This window comes from Halictus rubicundus, chromosome 13 (assembly GCF_050948215.1).
Source record: "Halictus rubicundus isolate RS-2024b chromosome 13, iyHalRubi1_principal, whole genome shotgun sequence".
Classification (NCBI taxonomy): Eukaryota; Metazoa; Arthropoda; class Insecta; order Hymenoptera; family Halictidae; genus Halictus; species Halictus rubicundus.
In genome coordinates, this window is record NC_135161.1 from 4,018,915 (window position 1) to 4,030,128 (window position 11,214).

The window sequence follows — 11,214 nt, forward strand, 5'->3', positions numbered from 1 at the left end:
AAAATCCAAGTTGTATGGTCCAATATTAAACCTTTGCACTCGACGGTATTTTAATCCTAAAACTAAATTTTTCTTTCCTCTGAGAATATTTTCATTTTATTCGTACGGAACTGATCCGATTGTTCATATATAATATTTAAATGTTTAGTAATCTATTAAATATAAATTTTGTAATATAACAAATATTGTGTAGTATTTTTTGTAATTTCTTCGAAATAATGCCATAATAATTTTTAGTGGCGCTTCAGAGGCACCACTCGAGTGTAAACGGTTAACAAAGATATACGATTTTTAAAAGCGTCCGAATATTAGTGGGACTCACTGTAGTTGCTAGATATCGAGCAAAGACTGTATTATGTTACGAGAAAGGGCCGCGAGCAATACGGCGAAGTGTTATTACCCCAGGAATATGATTTCAATTGGTTAGTTAGGTACGCGGACGAACCTGATGCGAAATCAGGGAGCCGCTAGGATTATAGACGTCGAGGACCCGATGCGAAACCGGGGAGCTGCTAGGAGGTTGTACAGTCCCGGACAAAAAGATAGCACATGCGTGCTATCTTTAATTTCTTGATGATTACTTAGTATTTCTGAATTTAGTACATAATATCATAATTGTTACGATTTGGAGAGACGAAACATGTTAGTAAATAAGGTTGACCTCGCTAGCTTTCTGAGCAAGCAGAAGAAAGATACAAATGCTTCGGGCGAAATGATAGCACACTTGTGTTTTGTGCTGATATCTTTCAATAGTTTGTGAGTTGCCAAGCAGATAACAGCAAGTGTCAAGTTTCAAAGTTAAACGTCAACATGGGCCGCGGAAAAAATTTAAGTTAAACTGAAATTGCAAGGATTATTGAATGAAAAAGTCAAAATGTTACTGTTTCCGAAATTTCAAAGATTGTTAAAAGAAGTCGCAAGGTAGTATATGATTTATTAAGAGATCCTGCATATTATGGAAGGAAAAAAAGTTGTGGGAGGCCGCCAACATTATCAGAACGGGATAAAAGGGCTATTATTCGTATTGCTCCGAACTCAACATTGACATCACGTGAAATTGCTCAAAAGCAGGCATCACTGCAAATGTCCGAAGTGTTCGTCGTGTTCTTCAGACGTGTAAGTTTATTCAAAGATTGAAAATTAAGTAAAAACCTCCGCTAACAAGACAAGAGGAGCAGCGATTAACATTTGCAAAAGAACTTATTCACTGGAAGAAGAAATGAAGACGTAGTTTATTTACAAACGAAAAGAAGTTCAATATGGATGGGCCAAGTGGATTTTCATTCTATTACCACGACTTAAGAAAAGAAAGAATTGTGAAAAAACGAAGACAAATGGGTGGGGGTGGTGTGATGATCTGGGTCGGAATTGGATAGAAAGGTAAAACAGATGTACAGTTTCTTGAAGGAAAAATGAATAGTCAGAAATATATAAATCCAATCTCGCAACAAATTAACGTACATGCACAACGAATTACCAAAGGTAAATTTCTTTTTCAACATGACAATCCTGCCATTCACCGAGCTAAAATCGTAGAACAATTTTTTCAAAGAGAAAATGTATCAGTTATGCCATGACCTTCACGCTCCCCGGACATGAATATTATTGAAAATTGTTGGGGAGAACTCGCACGAGCTGTATACAACAATGGAAAACAGTACAATAATATTCAACAATTAAAAGAAGCTATTAAGGTAAAATGGGGTAATTTGTCGCAAGATACAATCAAAAAGCTATATAAATCCTTACCAAATCGGATGCTCGAAGTAGTAGAAAATAAAGGCGGATACACACATTATTAATTTGCTGTTAATTATTATGTAACTTTCTTTTTTGTGGAAATATATGTATAAATTTTGTAAATGTGCTATCATTTCGCCCTCAGCATTTGTATATTTCTTCTACTAGCTCAGAAAGCTAGCGAAATCAACCTTATTTAGAAAGAGGTTTCGTCTCTGTGCGTCATAACAATTATGATATTATGTGTTGCATACAAAAATTCTAAATGATCTTCGAGAAATTAAAGGTAGCACGAATGTGCTATCATTTTGTCCGGGACTGTATAACAGCCCGGACGAACCCAATGCGAAATTAGGGAGCCGCTGGGAGGTTGGATGACTCACAGACGAACCTGATGCGAAATCAGGGTGCTGTAGGATGCGGACAAACCTGATGTGAAACCAAGTGAGCCGTTAGGATGGTATAGTTTTCGTGGACGAACCCAATGCGAAATTGGGGAGCCACTGGGTTGGGGAAATCTTTGTTTCGACTATGGTATGTCGCGAACGAACTGGTATGTCGTGACTAGTATTATTTAATCAGACCTGGGCAAAATTTCGAGAAAAAATATTTAAAATACTATTTTAAATAATATCATTTAATGTGGTTGAAATAAAATACTACCTTAAATAGAAGGAAACATTTCGGCAAATAAAATATTCTTATTTTGATAACCAGGTACATAAAATAAAATATTTCACTGTTGTATTTCAAATATGTATTTCAAATATTTCCTTACAATAAAAATAAGTTCAGCAAATAGTTAATATTATAAATTATAATTTTTAACATAAGAAACTATAATAGTTGACAAAGTATTGTTTGCAGCTTAATTACGAATATTTGCATGTAACATGTTGATAAACAGACGACAATGTCGTAATAACATTACACGCAACAAAATATCAGGAAAGTATAAGTTACTATCAACTATTTGAAATACTATTTTACACAGTCGTTTCAAAATAAAATACAATTTTTAAATAGTATTTCAAAAACTTTTTCTTATAAATAAAATAATTTATTTGCATGATTATATGTATGCTCTAAAAATAAAATAAACTATTTACTATTTTCTATTTCAAATACTATTTTGTTCAGCACTGTATTTAATTGATACAATCACAGCGGTAAGATTGTATCATGAGGATTTATTCAATTACTAGATTAGGATATTGGACAACAATTAAGGGTTTTATAGATTGCACGATTTACCAAACAACACAGATATATTCTGATTTAAATGTTACAAGTGTTAGTGTCGCCATTGAATTGAATGTAAGTAAAGTGTATAATAGATGTATTGTTACTTAAGGTGCACGGTGTTAACGCACTGGCAATACGGGGTCTAAGAACAATTGTTGAACGCCAAATAGAATTGATACCGAAGTAGTGGAATCTACCTTATGGTTAATTTGATTTGAAGGGGACTTTGGCCCGGTTTCACTAGAATTGACTATTACGAATGCGGCACGACGCGTTTTATTTTTGTATAGCCTAATAGTAAGTGCATAATGTGCCAAATTCCGATTATTTAAATCAAATCTTTTTACGGAGATATACGCATGGTAAATAACCTTTTCTTCCCTCCTGGGAATTCACCAGTTTTCGGTGCGATAGTTATGTAATTATTTCGCCTATAATTGAATGCTTAGAGGACAACAAATCATATGGGTTATTACAAATAGCTTAAACTTTTAACTAGCAAAAAAATTTTTCAAAAAAGGTTGTTTAACATTAAGTAATATGTACTAACTTGAAGCCTCTTTGCGTTACGCTCATTTTTTATTTGTGAAGGAATACAAAAAATCCTTTGAAAAGCTTCGATCTGGAACTAATCGTTTTGGCAAGGTGTAATATTGATCTAACTTTGTGTAAAAAGTCTCGAGACCCTTCCAGACCCTTTCGCCGCAATTCAAGTTTAAATATCAACTTCCAGAATTTCTAAGAATGAATCGCTCGGAAGTTACAGTTATTTGATGTTTCGGGTGAAATTTTTTAAGGATACATCATAAATAATAAAGAAAAATGTGAAATAGTTAGAATTAATTTTTTAAATAAAAAAAAATTAATAAAAAATCTATTTATGTTAAATGAACAAAGTTTCCGTTCATTATATCATTGTTTTTGGCCGAAAAGTAGCAAAAAATCCGTAAAAATTAAACTATCCAACAAAATTTGTTGCCGTTTCATCACATATTGAAAGAAAAGTGAATCTCCGGAATTAGAATAACACAAGATACATAACGTAGAAGCCGCACGGTCGGAACACACCTTGTGTGTAACGTGTGGTTAGTGTCGTTTGTGTGTTTTTAGTAGTATAATCCGTTTTTTAATATTTCCCGTTAATAAACTGCAACAATAGAATGGCTGGATTGTTGCATCTATCAGTTTAATAGGTTATATACCTTCAGCGGCGATGGAAATTGATGTTTTAAGTGAAATTTTTAAGGGATATATCTTAAATAATCAAGAAACATGTGAAAATCATATGTATAAAAGAATATTTAATAACAATTTTTTTATGTTAAATAAACAAATTTTTCGTTCACTGGAACACTGTCGCAAAAATACAACAGGTATTTTTTGGCAGTGGTCAATGAACGCTATAAAAATAATTTATGCAAGATAAAAAAAGATTGTTATTAAATATTTTTGTATACATAAAGAATTAATAAATCATACGCATTTCACATTTTTCTTTATTATTTAGAAATATTCCTAAAAAAATTCACCTAAAACATCAAATAATTGCCGTACGATTTATTCTTGAAAATTCTGAAAGTTGATCTTTCAATTTAAATTGCGGCCAAGGGGTATCGAAGGGTGTCAAGATTTTTTACACAAAGTTAGTTCAATATTATACCTTGCCAAAACGATCAAAGCCAGACCAAAATCTATTAAAGGATTTGTTGTATGCTTTCATAAATAAAAAATGAGCAGAAAATAGAGATTTCCGATTAACCCATATTACTTAATGTTTAATAACTTTTTTAAAAAATTATTTTTGCCACATAAAGCGTTGTAACTGTGGCCATCTCCCCACAAATTTTCAAACAAATTCGTTGGATAGTTTCGTTTCTGCAGATTTTTTGCCGCTTTTTGGACATTGGCACCACTGTGCGACGTGACTCTCCGCGTGACTACGCCATTCTGAACCGAAGAGGATGAAAATGAACGGGTTTATATACCCTAAAAACGATAGGGGGTGTCTGTTTTTAATCCAGGGTCACGATCTTGTATTTTGTCGTTTGCAATGAGCTGAGTCTCTGTTTACAGGATTGAACGAAGGGTTAACCAGGATGTTCCCTGTCAGAGACAATCCTGACAGATTCCTGAAGGGAACGCTCCCAAGATTTCCATATTATAAAATCATATGGTATATGGCCAAGAACTCATTATAGAACATGATATAACAGGTTTCAATGAATGTTTTATACATATCCAGGGTGTTCCACGTAACACTTTTTACGATTTTTCAAGTACTTGGGTTAATCGGACAAACAAATATTGTCAACAAAAATTGATTGGCTATACATTGCAATAAAAAAAGTTCGAGAAAAATTATTTTTTAGTATTGTCAAGGTCACCTTTATTTTTTTAAATGGCATTTTGTATTTTTGACTTAACAGTATTATAGTCCGTACCAAGACGAATGCAACGACCTAGTATAACATGACCTTCGGATGACCTTAGAGGCAAAGAAATGAAAATTTCAACAAGAAATGACAGTCTGCTTGAATGGGTAATAATAACTTGTGTTTATTATTAAGACTCGAAATTACATTCAATTCAGGAACCTTGACTAAATGAATGCAAACGATTTCGTGAAAAAGTCACATCAAATGTTCGAAATATGAACCATGTTGTTATACACAATTCCGTTCTACGTAGTAAGTTTGCATTGGTTGCTCTTACTGTCGTAGCGAAGTGCTTCGCATGCTGTATGAATTCGCTGCTTTAAATGTTCCTCATTTTGTACTGGAACAGCATAAACTATCGACTGTAAATGACCCCATAAAAAAAATCAAGTGGTGACAAATCAGGGGATCGTGGTGGTCAAACTAGAGTTATTAATAACAGACAGTCATCTTTTGTTGAAATTTTCATTTCATTGCCTTCAAGCTCATCCGAAGGTCATGGTATGCTAGATCGTTGAACGAGTCTTGATACGGGCTATAATACTGTTACGTCAAAAATACAAAGTGCCATTTTAAAAAATGAAGATGACCTTGACAATACGAAAAAATAATTTTTTTCGAACTTTTTTTTTATTGCAATATGTAGCCAATCGAAAACTGATCAACTTTTGTTGAAAATATTTGCATTATTTAATCGTGTACAAATTCTGCAATATTATTAACAAATTAATCTTTGAGAAACGTTTTAAAAAAATTACATATGAAAGTTTAAAAAATTACGAAGAAAGGCATATAAATTTTTGGTGGCTCACACTCAGATATTTTAACAACGCAACCTGTTTGTTACCATAGTATTACTTTTAATAAACAAATATTTGTTATCTTCTAATTTTTTTTTAATCGCGTTAGTCATCAATGGAATATTCGAGTCCAAACATCTCGATATATAATATGTCCTCCGTCTATTGAAGAAGAACCATCTGTATCCTCTACAATTGATACGGAATCAATTGATGATGATGCAGAAGATTCAGATGAAGAGGAATTCGAATTACCAATGCTTATGTATTTGGATAATTTAGAATTGATGTCAGAAACATAATTACATGTATATAGTCAAATAATCATAATTATAAAGTAAATAGCATATTTATTTACAATTAAATAATTGTAATTATAAAATAAATGATATAATTATATTATACATATTATTTATATTAGTTACACTGAATAACTAAAATATATTGCGTTAAAAAATGTCGATATGTGTGTCTCTTTAATGTTGACCGCAAAAACGAATTTCCAGACTACATGTGCACAGTACTGAATCCGCCAATTTGAACTTTTAATTTTTGGTGCCAGATTCGTTATCAATGAGCTCAAAAACACGTGATTACCAACTTTTAGAAAGTTCCAATGACATTTTGGCTTTTGGCCACTAAAATCGCGTTCTCAGACCACTGTGGAGAGGTGGACAACATTTAACGAAATAAATATTTCAAGTATTATTTAATATTTTAGGGTAAAATACTCTAGTAAAATATTTTTATTTCGACAATCTAAACCACGAGATAAAATATTTGTATTTTAAGAATCTGAATGATAAAATAAAATATTTCCAGTTAACAATCTGAACCACAAAATAAAATATTTTATTTTAATAGTCTGGCACAAAATAAAATACTGATATTAAATACAAACCATTATTTTCAGCAAGAATGTTTAAAATAAAGGATCATCAAATATTTCGAGATAAAATACTACTTTGAAATACCATTTTAAAAATTTGTTGCATCAAACATAACATTTTATTTTCACAGTTGTACGCATACTTTAAAATAAATAGTATTATTCACTATTTATTATTTAAAATGCTATTTTAGCTATCACTGGAACCTACTAACAATTATCACAAATATAATGAAGCTAACAAAATCTGTTATATTAATCGTGGTAATAGCCGTGTTGGGCTGCGGATCATTATGCAACATAAAAAGTTCCCAAGTTAGTTGTTAGAAACGAAGTAGAAATGAAATAAAATTGTACATTTTAACAATAGTTGCAGCCATAACTAGACTGCAGACCCTTATATATTTATGACAAAATTATGTAAAATATGAAATAGTAGACACATTGACGAAATTTTAAGATATGATTATATTACTCTAAACGTTTTTAAATGATTAAGGAAACAAAAACATTTACATTTGGCTGGTATCACTTACGGTTGAAGACAACTTTTATTTTCAATAAAGATTCGCAGTCTGATCATAACTTTTCAATGTCTCTGATGCATGTATAATATAATTATGATCTCTGGTCCACGATTATCTCATTTGTATTTGCAGGTGTATAAATACATAATATGTATGTATGCATGATAAATACATCAGTTGTATTAATAATATGCAGTTATATATATGCATATTATAAGTAATATGCAGTTTTGTGATTAACTGTGCATATAAAATGAAAACGTTATTAAAAAGTTATATATATATGTAATAATAATAATATATATAATAATTATAAATATAATAATAATAATTAATATGAAATAATATTATATATATATATTATTCATAATATTTTAAAATGTGACGTCATACTATTTAAAACGCATGCTTGACAGTTTTTAATTTATTGTCGTATTTGTAATTACTCATTTGTTGAACAGATCGCAGTAACAAAATAACTTCATTTAATGACTCGACCAATCACAGCGATGAACCTTTTATTAAATGTTTAGTTGATTCGAGAATGATGCAAAATTTTTATAATTCACTTTCTATTTTTGTGGCAATCAAATTCAATGAATCATGTGTAACAAATTGAATATACATAAAAGTCCAAATTAAGAATGTCACCCATCTCTAATCAAGCATACGGGGTAAGGGACCCAATTACTGTGGGGGTGCCAATTATTGTGCCTATATCAATTACACTTATTTTTAAAACATAATATATATTTAAAAAAAGATATATAACACATATAAATATATAAACTGATACATAACTAAGTATATATATATAACTGATTTTAATGAAAAAAATTCAATATCTCTTTCTTAATACTCATTATGCTTTAAAAGTAAGTATAATTGATATAGGCACAGTGATTGGCACCCTCCCAGTAATTGGGTCACTTACCCTATCTGTTGTTTACGCTTTGGAAAACATGTATGTCAGTTTCACGTAAAGCTATAAACGACAATAAGTATGTACACGTCAAATTTTATTTCCGTGAAAAACATAAATAGTGAAGAAACATAAAAAAAATTGAACTCATAGTTAGTTGAAATCATCTTTATTATTTATTCGTAATTGGTTCGTACATATGTATATATACAAATGTATAATAGATGCCAATGGTTCCAGCAGTGTTTCTTAGGTTACAATTTCGAACTGTTCATTTTTTTAAACAAAATGTAATTAACTTCGGTGATTTGACTTATGACTTATGTCATTCTAATGAACAATAACAATAAAGCTAAACTAACGAAAAATGCTACGAAGATACAGCTTCGTTGAAAGGGTAACATGCAATTTGTATAACAAGGGTTGGTAGCTACGCCCTGTTCTCCCATTATTTTATAGATACCTACGTACATTTAAAAAAAGGAATCTACAAAATCACACACACACACACAGACAGTTAACACTTTTAATTTTAAAATAATGTACGCTATAATTGCGTATGCCATCCGTGTAACATGCATTACGAATAAATGTCAAAATACTACAATGTCGTAATGTTTCTCTGCCATTACAAAAGTCTCGTGACACGTGTAAGACGCCTCGTACAATTAAAATTATATAACAAAATAAAGTGTAAGGTAACTTAACTTGTAACTTAAACTAGACCGATCCCCATTACTTTATACGAGTTAGAAATCTAATGAAAGTATAATAATAATAATAATAATAATAATAAAATTATATACGTACAATAGTACTAAAATAGTTATATGATAAAAATACAAGATATTTGACCTATTAAAACTGCATTACAATACTGAACGTTTAAAAAAGGACGGTTTATAACACTAATGAAAATAGCGACAAAAAACCACTGCTTATCGTACAAATCGAATAGCAAAATATTAATTAACCAACTGTTATGCGTTCTACTACATCTCGAATCGGTTAAAAATCTCGGTATGTGCTTAACGATAGCAATGACAATAATACCAACAATAATTATAATCACAATTATCATTACCTTTTCCCATGTGTTCACACAAAACACTTAACCACTTGTATAAAATTCATCGGTTCCTTAATTGTACAACACATTTTACATGTTTCTTTCGTTCACGTTCATTATGTTAGGTTCGTTACGTCCAAAATTGTACTGCTCGGAGGAAGAAGAGACACGGCGATAGTAAGAAAACATATTGCAGAACGTTCCGCGAATTTCGCGTGCGAATCGGGGAGCGAAGAAGTATAAGGCGTGGTAGGCAAAACCAGTTGTTGGTTAGGGAGGTTGGAGAACACAAAGGTAAACGAGATTCGACGGTTCCCGAATCGCGACTAAAGAATAATCGGAATCCGAGGTACAACGAAATGAAAAAACAAGAAAAATGACATTTAAGAAACGCGGATCGATAAACGGGTGATAAACAGGCGGTGCTCTGTCAACAAATTCCGCGGAACGCCAACAAGAAAGTCGGATCGGAACAATACGATTCCCGGCGCGGCGCGGTCGAAAATCAAAGCAACGAACGACGAGGGACCATCGACGAAAACACTTTTCGCGGTTGTTCTCGCAAGATCCGGCGGAGAGTCGAAAATATCACTTCCACGGTGATCGAGGAGAGAACGCGAGAGGAAGAATTGGGCAGGTCCGATGGGTCTGATGGGTTGTTCCCGGTTTGTTTCTCACAAAATTTCAACCACTAAACGGGCCGCCAGCACGTCGGGAGACATCGGAACACATACATGGACCGTACCGAGTGGAAAATATGTTCCGTGCATCGATGCACGAAACACTTTCGAGCCGACGATATCGAACACCGAACGATCCGATGTTGCACGAGTGCCGCTCTTTTTTCGCCGATCATGGGCGACACATATCTCCGTTCGACTTTTTCGATTCACTCGAGCCCGAACCTAAACCCAAAGGGGATAGACAACACAACAAGTAGACACACGGATCAAGAAGACAGGATAAACCGCCGCGTGTATGTTATATAATGTACCCGCGTACGTGTGTATATGCGTGAGAGTATGTGAACAAATAACTGAGAAAGAGAGAAATCGAGAAAGAAGTAAACGGTGGAAAGAGAGATAGAGAGAGCGTGTGTGTATGTGTGTGAAAGAGAGATTTGATAGACAGAGTTAAAGAGAGAGAGAGATATATATATGTATATATATGAAGAGAGAGAGTGGGTAAGGAAAAGAGAAATAGAGAAGAGAGAGAGGGAGAGAGAGAGAGAGAGAGAGAGAGAGAAAAGCAGAGCGAAGGAGAGAAGAGGACGCAAAGCAACGATGATTGCACGAAGGATGCGTTCGCGACGGAAGTACGAGGCACACTAAGGGCGTGGGCAACCGGAGCAAGGCCGGTGTTGAGTTCCGAGGGGAGGACCACATTGATTTTGATTTTCGAAGCGCGCGCATGAGTCTTCGTGTTCAGCCCATTCATACGTATGGGACATTGGTCCTTACCTACCTACTAGATACTATTCTCCGGACCGCCACACGCTGCATTCCAAATTTGTCTCCTTTATTGTAAACGCATTCCCCTTTTCCATCCTGCTATACAGTAGCCAACATACAGTGTCGCGAATTATTG

The 11,214-nt window shown here is 33.1% G+C and overlaps 1 protein-coding gene across 1 annotated transcript in view; it reads right to left on the reverse strand.

Annotated features, from left to right (window-relative positions):
* The window catches only part of Machr-a (muscarinic Acetylcholine Receptor, A-type), a 96,978-nt gene extending 86,035 nt beyond the window's left edge, over positions 1 to 10,943 (reverse strand). The window contains exons 1-2 of the mRNA XM_076799187.1: positions 10,373 to 10,943; positions 9,643 to 9,774 (exon numbers count right to left, since the gene is read on the reverse strand). The gene's annotated coding sequence lies outside the window, so the exon portion shown is untranslated. The remainder of the gene's footprint in view (positions 1 to 9,642; positions 9,775 to 10,372) is intronic.
* Positions 10,944 to 11,214: the final 271 nt, after the last annotated feature.